The sequence below is a fragment of the Balaenoptera acutorostrata genome, chromosome 4 (genome assembly GCF_949987535.1).
Source record: "Balaenoptera acutorostrata chromosome 4, mBalAcu1.1, whole genome shotgun sequence".
NCBI lineage: Eukaryota > Metazoa > Chordata > Mammalia > Artiodactyla > Balaenopteridae > Balaenoptera > Balaenoptera acutorostrata.
In genome coordinates, this window is record NC_080067.1 from 112774024 (window position 1) to 112785654 (window position 11631).

The following is an 11631-nucleotide window of genomic DNA, read 5'->3' on the forward strand; positions in this document are numbered from 1 at the left end:
GCCTGACCCCTCCTCACCCGGGTCCCTACTATACCAGATCCTCCGCGCCCGTCTACTCCAGAGCACCCTCCCTGAACTCTCCAAGCCTCTCTACGACCCCTCACCACCTGAGAACATCCAGATCTGCATCTGGCCCCTAGCTATGCTCTGGACCCCCAAAGAGGACCCGACAGATGCCCTATCCTCCAGGCAGGGCTCCCGGCCCCCGGGCAGCCCACCCTGTCTCAGCGTCCCCAGCTCGGACCCTCACGCCTCTAATGTCATTATTTTGTTGGTCCCACAACGTTTCTCTATAAATGGGTTTGCAAATTACATAATTAACACACACAAAATAAACAAAAATCGGATTTAAATATAACCCTATATATAAGTATATGATCAGTGCCTAGAAGAGTGTCTGGCATACAGGAAGCACTTAATAAACTCTTGCTAAATGAGTGAATGAAGGTACCATCCTTCAGAAATACAGAAAATAATTTGGATGGACCATTCATTCATTCAACAAATTATTTCTTGAGTACATACTGGATTTTTAGATATCCAGCATCTCTGCTATTCAATAGGAACCTCAGTATATGCTACACTCCTAGACTTTAACACACCCCATTGCATGTAAATGCTTTAGCAGTTTCTGAAATTTTCAGTTGCGTCAACAAAGAACAGAGAAGTGCATTAAGGATTAATAATATTATCAGCTTTGAGCAAAGATAACAAAAGTTCCTTTAAAGATGATTTTTGGTTTTTGACAAAGAAAGAAGAGAGGACCTAAATAAGTACAAGTGATCAAAGTAAATGGGCTAATAGTATGAAGGTAAAGCTATCTCCATGAATGGTTAGGCAAATAGAATTGGAGAGACGAAGAATGGGAGTGTATAACCACATTTCTCCATCTATACTTTGGGTGGAGCTAGTTTCAGCTTAGATTGTCTCCTATGACTTGGTGATGTGTAAAAATGAAATTTTAGGGAACTCAAATATTATTACTTGTAAAATGTTGGAATCCCTCAGCAGATGTGGAAGGCCCTGTTCTTAGTAGACTAACTACTCTTGCTGTCTCCGAACACTTGAAATACTTTGATGACAAAGGATTTATCCAAGGGTAAAGTACATAATCTTTAATGAGACTTACAAAAATTCTTGATCTGACTTTTGCTTACTTTTCTGAATTCATCTCTCCAAACTTCTTGTAATCTGTATACTCTTAGTGAACAGCAGTTCCCCCAAATCTCCGTGGTTTTTTAATGCCTTGTATTTCTGTCCTTGAATATGCTGCTCCATCAACCTGAAATGTTCTCCCTCCTTTGACCCCTCTCTCTGTATCAGGGGAATTCCTACTCACCCTCTTGATCTCCATCTAGATGTCACTTTCCCCAGAGGTCTCCCTGATTTCTCAAGATGCAGTAAGATTCCCACTTCACACTGAACTTAGTTCAAACACAGACTCTCGTACCATAAACTGTGACTGTCTGTTTACATTTGTCTCCTTCACTAATATATTGAAAGGAGAAACTGGATCTTGGTCACTTGGTGTTCCCCCTGCCCAGCACTTAGCAAAAGGCTGGGGCTCAGTAAACATTATTGTACAGGTTAATGAATGGATCTCTTCCTCTTTTCTTTTTTCCTCTTTGCTGCCATAAGAGTTTTCTTTGTTAAAAAAAAAAAAAAAAAGTCATTTATCTACTTAAATACATTTGTTAACGCTCTAATATCTAGCAATAATTTTTAAAAGATCCCATGATTGAAGGGTTTAGTTAGTTCTGGTTGGCAAAGAAAAGATTAGTGAAAAAGGAGGATAGACTTCTCCAAATGCATTCACAAAAGTAGTTACAATTTCATTATTCTGCACATTAGATTTCAACATTTGACTTTGTTAAAAAAAATAAAATTTTCTGCAATTTAAAAAAATGAAGACAAAAATAAAGGCTTACAAAATGTCCTACAGAATTAAATGCACGCAAATTTAAATGCACGCAAAATTAAATGCACGCAAATCACAGGCAAATAAAACCAAACCTCTCTCCTAAGTTTCATTTTTTACAACTACTGCAGAAAAATCCCATAAAGACCACACTCAGATTGATCTGTTGATAAAACATTCAAGGTCTCACTGGCCTCTCTGTTTGCCAGTACTACTCCCTGAGCTTGGGAAGGATTTTACCATCCTCTGGTCCTTGTGAACTTTTACTGTTTCTCTAAGGGCCAGCTAGTATTTTACCTCCTCCTCTGGAACATCACCCAATCATAGGGATTCTTTTCATTATCACACTGCAGTATTTTCATTGTAGTGTTCAATAATAGTATACTGTGAATATCTTTAAGGGTGCCTCTTCCACTACTTCTCCTTCTCGAGAACATAGATTAGATTTTGTCATCTTTATATGTGTAGTACATGGAAAAATCCACAGCACATAGTAGGTGTTCTGTAAAATTTGTTGCTTAAATAAAGTGATTGGGAAAATCTTCGAATATATAAAAATGGTTTAACATATATGAATAGTTGGAGTACTCAAAAAAATGAAATAAGTTAAAAACCACAGTGATCGAATATTTATAATATTGAACCTCAAGCATCTGACAGTTTATAATTTATGAGCTAATGTTTCCCTATAATGTAGATGTTGATTCAAATCTACTGTGCACTAACACAAGCGTTGTCGGACTAAAAATTATTTCCGTCTTTGGTATATCTAATCATCACTATCAAGGAATGACCTTCCTTGACTAGGTGGCAAAATTTATAAATATAGAAAACATTTGGTGTTGGTAAATTTACTCTTTGTTCTTAGAAAACCTCTGCTATGTAGCCCCCCAAATTCTAATTTCCAAGCCTCCTTGCCCTCTGGCTTGCAGATTTCACCTGGAAGGGTCAAATGAAAGTCTAGAAGACAGAAGGGGAGAAAATATGCTACTCCCACTCCTTTTCTGGGACACCTGCGTTTCCTCCTTGAATCGAGAACCTGCCAGACAGGCTCCTCTCCTACTCACAGTTACCAGATCCTGTGCGGGGGCCTCACAATGGCCGTAGAGCTCCTGGTGGAAGGTCCTGGCTTTTGGGCTTTTCAGTCTCTCTCCAGCCAGAGCATGGTAGCAGCTTCCTAATACTGCTAATCCCGGGTTCTCTTCCACCCTTGTTTGCCTTCTCACCTGTGTAACTAACACACTTTAAAAATATAGAGTGATTTCTGTTTCTGTGGATGGACCCTGTCTTTTATATTTCTTTTTATATATTTTGCACACATTATACAATAAAATGCATTGCATATAGTTGGTGGTGATTAAACATGTAATGCTGATTGTGCAAGAAATCATGCCATGCGATAGATACAAATAGAGATAAAAAGTCAAGTAATTCTATTCTGGCATTTTAAAAAATGTTTTCCCAAAAAAAGCCTGTCTCAGCTCCTAACATTTGTTGCTTTCTTTGCCTCGATTATGTCTTCATCTTATGCTCACCTGGTTAACACCTCTCAATTCATCCAAATATCATCTCAAGCATTTCTTCCTCAGATCGTGACACCCCACCGGGTGAAGCATTCTATTTTTATCCTCTATAGCATTTTACATATAACATTTATCAGAGTTAGCAATTATATATTAATTTGTGTGAATATTTGGATAATATCTGTTTTCCTTCCTAGAGTATATATTCTATAAAGGAAGGGTGAGTGTCTGGTTTACTCAGCATTGTACCTCCAGCTCAGAGGAACGGCCTGATATCTTATAGTGATTTAAAATTCTTTTTGAATAAATGAGGGAAAAACTGAAGGACATGAGGTATTCATGGAATGCAAGAGTTTTAAGAAAACTGAATAATGAGATAGAATTAGAGGGAAAGGAAGGAGTCTAAATGGGCTCTAACGGCAGGATTAAATTAGAAAGATTCGCGTACATAATTTTATCTGAAAATAGTAGGAATTATTGAAGTGTTGTAATCAGGGGGAATAAGTGAAATCCAATTTGCATTTCAACAAGATCAATGATAATGGTTTGCATTACTCATTACTGGGAATCTCATTAGAACACAGGGATCATGATTTGGAGTCAAAGCTCCATCTGGTTCTCAACTTTAATCATAAAGGAGAAATAAATTATTACTTTATTTGCTATTTATTATTTAATCTAGTATTATGCTATCTTGTTGACTTTTTTTTTTTTTTTTGCCGCTGCAATTGCCACATTAAGGTGATGTCTTGGAAAATAATCGGAAATAATCAGCCAAGTCCCTTCCCAGGGTTATATACATAGCACTGGGCCATGTATTTAATGTGTGTGGTTTGGATCATTTATTTTCAAGAGTATTCCATCTTTCATTTTTGTTGTTGTTTTATTGTCTACATAGTGGTTAAGAACATAGAAAGAAAAAAAGAAAACATTAATTTCCTGAGTAACTTCTGCCCTAGGATTTCGAACCAGTAACATTAACTGTGTGTCTCTCCTGAAATAGAAACATGAAAAAATTTGTAGCATGTTTAACCAAGAAAGAGAAGAAATCATAATTCCATATCCTACCACACACCCATTATCACGGCATCTGAAAATAGTCAAGGGTCATCCTAAAGATACTTTTGAAAACGATGTATTATTCTGTATTATTGAAATGGTAAGCAGGTACATAATTTGCAGGGCCCCCTGCAAAATGAAAATGTCACATGCTTTGTTCAAAAATCAGAAAAAAAAAATGCTTTTCCTGTCTTGCACTGTCTTTCTCTTAACCTGTAATACTGGTCTTTATTTGCCATTTAATGTCATACTCCCTCGGGCACAGGGACATTCACAGGGCGAGTGCAGACCCTCACAGCCAGTCCTGCAACTCCGCACGTGGGGCAAGGACATCCTGACCCAAATCTCCCCATGCCCGTGCCTGGGCCCCTGCCTGGTGTGGGCTGTAGTGGTCACTGAGCATGACCGGGGCAGTGGGCAGCTGAGAAATTGTCAGGGGAGGCAAAGAGGTGGTGAGAAGCAGAGTCACGCATGAGCCGAAGCTCCAGGCCCCAGCATGTGCTCCATTACCCCACTGGACCTCACTTAAAAAACACAAATTCTGAGATAAAATTATCAAGTACTTCAAGGTGGCCACTACAGGGCATTAAACCTCGAGCATGGAGTCCCATTCAGAGTTTGAAGTCCTGGGCAACTCCACTGGTCACCCACCCATGAAACCAGTCCTGAAGGTAAGCATTGGATTATAGCTTCAACGAACAAGTCCTTCCACATGAGAACTGGTATTGCCCGAGATTATAAATGTAAGCAGACCCCTAACTATATAAATCTGTATTTAAACAGATTCATATTTATATATTTGACAAACTGTGACTATTTCTTCAATAAATGGAGTTTGCTGCTTTTGTAATGTTGGGCTTTGATTGTCTATGATATGATCATTTCCAGTGGTATTTTAGTAGCTTTGCCTCCAGAGCTCCAAATCAATTAGTACAATAAACTGGGAAGATGTACTTATCTTCACCATGCACTTCCCAACACCTTTGTGCTTCCCTGGAGTATCCAAAGCCTCCCTTAGTAGAAAGTCGTTGGGTTCTTAGCTCCATGAATCACCATGTTCCCAGACTGTCCCTTTCTCCTCTATACACCACCATTTACAAAGAAGAAAAGCTCTGGTTTGGTTCCTACTTACTGTCAGCAACCTCATTAAATACAATTTACATCACATTGTATTTTAATCATTCATTTGTGAGGACACTAAGAGAAGCTCAGAATCTTACAAGTTTAACAATGGTGCCTCTGACTTAGATCCCTGCAGTATAGATGATGCCTCTGACAGATGAACACTGCTGGTAATGTTCTACAAACAATACTGGGGAAAGGAGAATCTTTGTTCCCAGTGGCAAAAAAATTACCTAATAGAGGGGCAATGGAGTTCAGTAGTTAAATTTATGCTCTAAATCTGGCTTTTCCACTAAATAGGTATGTATGTGATTTATTATGCCTGTGTCTCCTCTTGTGTAAAATGTGGTGCTAGCTTGGAGATTTTTTTCAGAATTATCTTCTGGTGGGAAAATGATATTCCTTTTATGTCTCTGGGGAAGCATAAGGTATTTGGATTTAGAGAATCACATGTGGGTGAGGGGAAAAGCAACATTGCTCTCACTAAATACTTCTGTAATCCAAATCTGGGGTAGGGCTGGGGGTGGCGATTCCTACACCAATCAATTCTCTGACACCAGCTGCATATCCTACAGTTTAACTCAGTTCTGACACTAACTGCCTGGAATTAGTGCAAGACCCCGCAGGTTAAAAGCTCAGTCTCACAAGGCTGCCCCTGACTTCAGACGCCAATTGCAAATGGCAGCATACCTACAGCTTCTGAATGACTTGGCTATAAATCAGAGGTCCCCACAAGCCCCTCCTCAGTTTGGATCATGTGCTAGAATGACTTACAGAACTCAGGAAAACAGTTTACTTATCAGATTACCAGTTTATTACAAAAGGATATACTTCAGGAACAGCCAGATGGAAGAGATGCATAGGGGAAGGTATGGGGAAAGGGGCACAGAGTTTGCATGACTTCTCCAAGCTCTCCACCCTCCCAGCCCCTCCATGTGTTTGCCAACCTGAAAACTCTCTGAATTCCATACTTCAGGGAACTTTTTATGGAGGCCTCATTACACAGGCATAGTAGATTAGATTATTGGTCATTGATGATTGACTCAACCTCCAGCGCCTCTCCCATCTCTGGAGTTCAGGGGTTGGGACTAAAAGTTCCAACACTCTAATCCCTGGTTGGTTCCCCTGGCAACCAGCTTCCATGCTGAGGCTATTGGGGAGCCCTCAACCACCAGTCATTTCTCCTGGAGATTCCAAGTGATTTTTGCCAGAAACAGGAGTGTGTGTGGGTAGGGGGTGGGAGTATTGGCAGAGGAACAAAAATATATATTTCTTATTCTGTTACGGGAGAACACGCCAATGCCTTAGCACCAAGATCATAGGTAGTGGCTGGGTGCAAGAAAGACAAACATGAATGAGAAGTGTTTCTACAGCTGTGGACATGACTTTTGGTACAAGATTATAGCAGAGAATCTTAGTCTGGAGTTCATGGTTAGACTTAAAATGTGCCTCAATCTCTATGAAAAATATTGTGTGTGCGCTCAGTTTTACATGACTCCATCAGATTAGCAGGAAAATCTGTAAGCAAAATATGATTAAAAGTACTAATGCCTTCTATGCTACTTACAGACCCTAGAAAGGACTTCAGTGTCACATGAGACAATATATGTATTATTTGGTGCTTAAGAGCAGGAAATAGCCTGAAGCACAGGAATGAATAATTTATATCAAGAGGTGCAACTTTGATAGGTTTATGTTTTCATGAAAACAAATCTAATTTAAAGTTATTTTTTGAAGCAAATGAACACGTCATTGGTAGATTATGTGGTTAAAATAGGAGTCCTTAGATCCCCAAATCCCCCTACCATGGAGCTGAGGAGTTTGTGAGACTGCTGACCCTCTGTGATCCCATTTCACAAAGCTTCTCTGATCTCTGGCAGAAGGGTATTAGGACATGTTCCCATTTGGTAAAATTGACAAACAGACAAACCTTACCTTCAGGAATTTTCCAGTTCACTTCTAATTATTTTTTCTCCCAACACATTGAAAAAAAATTCATTTCCTGATATTCTCTCATATATTCATGATATACCAATTTTACTAGTTAAGTATGTTTTCAAATCTTAGAGCAAATGATTGCCACATCCAGGAATATTATGTTGCTTGCCAGAAATATTGTATTAGTTTAAAAGGTCTATACTACGTTATTGTTGTATACCAACTCTAATCTACCTGAATATGTATTCCTTAAATCTGCTATGTGTTCATATTATATGCACCCTCCATCTGTGTAAGGATCCAGTTTAGTAAAAACAAAATGAATTAAAGTTTCCGTAAGTATGTGTGGGACACATGTTTTTAGGACTTTTATGTACTGACTCTGGTCATTGTTACAGACACTCTTCAGAAGATGAGTTAATTTCCTAAATTTTCTAGCATAATAAAGTATTAACTTATTAAACAGACCTATTTTTAAAAAATCAGAATAGAAAATCTTCATAGAAATATCCATTGAATTTGAGACTATGAACAATGGTTGAAAAATAGGCTATTTTTCAGTTTAAGTCATGACCTTTCATAATTACAGTTTTTTAAAAAATTAGTATTTCCCCACTTCTTTCTCCAGCATAGCAATGCCAAAAATACAGAAAATGGTCATTACTTGGAAGGATAATTTAATTATTAACAGGTTTTGAAGGGGTAGGCATAAAATGCTAGATTCAAGTTCTTGGTGGAGTTCATCAAGTAAGGGATTTAATATATAGTGGGTATTCAATAGTTACATTTTAATTAAATAATATGCAATGTAGCATAACACTAAGTGGCATTTAAAATGCAACTGGGAAACTGCATTTTCCTCTTTCATTTCTTTTCTATACATTTTTTTTATTTGCTAGGTTTCCAAACAGAAAAAAAAACTATCTTTAAATTTCACAAAACGAAGTATGGTTTGAAAAGCTTTTAAAACTATCTACTTCTTGGAACTTCTTGTTTTAAAGGAGTGTAGTTATTTTTAGCATCATCCCAGGATTGTCATATTATGAAGATCCCTCTCATAGGCTAAAACTCCTATGCAATTATTAAAGTTTATCAGCATGCTTCTTTGATTAAAAAAATGCCAAAGAATAATTTGACAGAAATAACACTTGCCATTATGAAAACATGGAATTGATTTATTTAGGAAACATGGGTGTCATATACGTATATAGTGGTAGGCTGAGTAAGAGTGGGCATTTTGTGTAACTTTAAAAGAAATAAAGAATCGTGTCTATGAATGTGTTACTTCAGATGTCATTTTCTTTCAGTGCTGAAATTGCTTTTCCACACAATATCAAATTTGCTAACATGTATCGCAGGGCTTCTTTTGCTAGGAAAAATGAATTAAAATAAATAAATGTTATTTCATAAAATAAACCAGATACAAAATCTCACCTTGTATTTACAGGTAAATTTTAATGGAATATTTCATGGTCTAACACAAATATCAGACCCAAACACTAATTCTTGTACAGCCTTTGGCTTACCCTGTATAACAAAATCTGTTATTTAAAGTAGACTATAAAATACCTTATGGTAAGTGAACTTCCAAAGACACAAAGAAAATCCTCCATAAATTTAAAAGCTTATCTCAAATTCTTGTTGGCATAAGCTTAGGATGGATATATTATTAATTGCATTATCTTAGGTAGTTGAAATATATAATACTGGTTAGAGTGTGAAAATTAAAAAAAAAAAAGGTTTAGGTATTTTTGCTTCTGTTCCTAGTCAACATTAGTAAACACACAGAAGTGATTGTAAAATTATCTTTACAGAGTTTTGGAATTTTGGCAATCTCAAGCAAATTTCCTTAAGTCAGCAACATTTGTTTTTAACCCTTATTCAGCATATTACAAGGTTCATATATTCCAAGGAGCAATAATTAAATGTTGTACAAATCACATAACATTTATTTTACTACTGATTAATTTTTAAAACTTCCATTTAGAAACTTACAAAGAAAATGGGCATCATTGAGGAAATCTAAAATGAATGGATAATGTATGCAGTTGAAAAAAGATATGCAAAATAATGTTTGGCATAAAGGAATATGTTTTGTAACATCTTTCATAATCTGTCAGTGGGAAAAAAGAAATTCCACCTTTCAATGTCTGTTAACAACCCTAAGAAAATGAACAAAATGAATAGACAATTCAGTAATGTCCAACAGATAACTAAAATTCAAATTTTATTTTCCCATATGTATCAGACAATTTTTTTCTGACAAGACTTTACTGAAAGATGAAGTGCAAATGGGAACCCTGTAAGAATGTTTATGAGTTGTACATGACATATCTTAAGCGCCACTAAGTACACATTGAATACTCTGTAAGTATATAGGCATATCAACATGCAAGTGTCATGTACCTATTACAATATGCATTTTGGTTTTTGAAAATGTTAATGATAACAGTAGATTCAATAATTGTGTTTATCTTCTGTGCAGTATGTGTGATTTCTGTGCATCTTCTTTTCAGCACAGAATTTATTGTTATGCTGTCATAAATATACCCTTCCAAAAGTTATGAATTTCATGTCATATGAATAGAACATTTTATTTTTGAAGCTACATTACTGGGAACACCTGCATTTCTGGGTACCATTTTCAGAGATAAGTCTTTAAATTCTTTTTAACATGGCAGACTTGTTCCAATGTTGGTTATGTTGAAATATTTATGATAAAAATGGAGCTTTCTTGAGGGAATATTTTTTGGTTGAATAAAAAGCTAAACAACAATTTGCAAATATTGATGTGAACTGAATATGAAGAAAATAGGTCAGTAATCCAAACTCATAAATCCTTGGGTTACTACTTAACTGCATCATTGAATCTACAATAAGTACAGCAGGTACAGTTAAATAAATATGTAAAGAGATTAATTTCATACATTTGTAAGGAGAAAGAGTACTAGTTTTGAAATTTTTCTAAATTATTTTCCTTTCTATTTATGAGACTCAATCAATACGTTAGAAACACAGAGAAAAGCAAAAAGGATAAAGAGATAACAATTCAGTTTACATTTCACAGTTTGTTTTTTTTTTAACCAACTGACCACTGCTTTCAACCATCAAATATTTTATTGCATATAACTTTCACTATCAGCAAATATAACGAGAAAAGTGTCTACTAGTATCATGTAAAAGGAAAAGCATCTGAAGAAAGAAAACATTTGAGGTTTGACAGTACTGTGTGTAAGAGAAGTCTAATGTGGCATTTCATACTGCACTTAAAAGTCCGTGTAGGAATCACCGCTCTTCTGACCCTGGATGTGGGAAAAGTGCTTAAGTGCTGAGCCCTGGTAGGTTTCTCTTTTGCCCCTGCAATCTACAAATATCTTTTAAGTTTCTTCTTTTGAAATATACAGTATATTTCATAGGGGAAAATAGTGCTTTTTCTTTACATCTTCTTCACATTTGGGCCCATTCTCTCCAAAATAACCATACATTTTTATATATATATATATATATATATATATATATATATATATATATATATATATATACACACATATATATATATATATATATATGGAAAAGATGGTAAAGATTACACCAAATATTATTTGTAACATAACCACATAACATAGATATATTTTACTTTAAGCATATTTTATAGATTCAGCATCATAATTTGAGATAATTTTTGTATCCTTTTTTCCTAAAGGAAAATCTGCTTTCAAAATGTCATTTCCTTTTAGAATAATTAAATTACATCATTTGAAAAATTCATATTATGTCTATGTAGCCAAAATAAAGTGGGTATTTGTGGCAATACTTTGCATTCATTATTCAGGGATTATTTGTTAATGAGGAGGCAGTTTTAAATGCTTAAATATTTGTCTTACATAGATAACACTTCTTGGAAAAATAAATCACATATATTATTTTTACTTAAAAGCACAGCATTAATTTATAAGAAATTGTTTATTTTAAATATTAAATGAAATGTCAGATTGGATTGCAAAGTGTTGCCATTTAAATTATTTTTAAAATCAACACAATTATATCACATTGAAATAGTAAATAGTCATG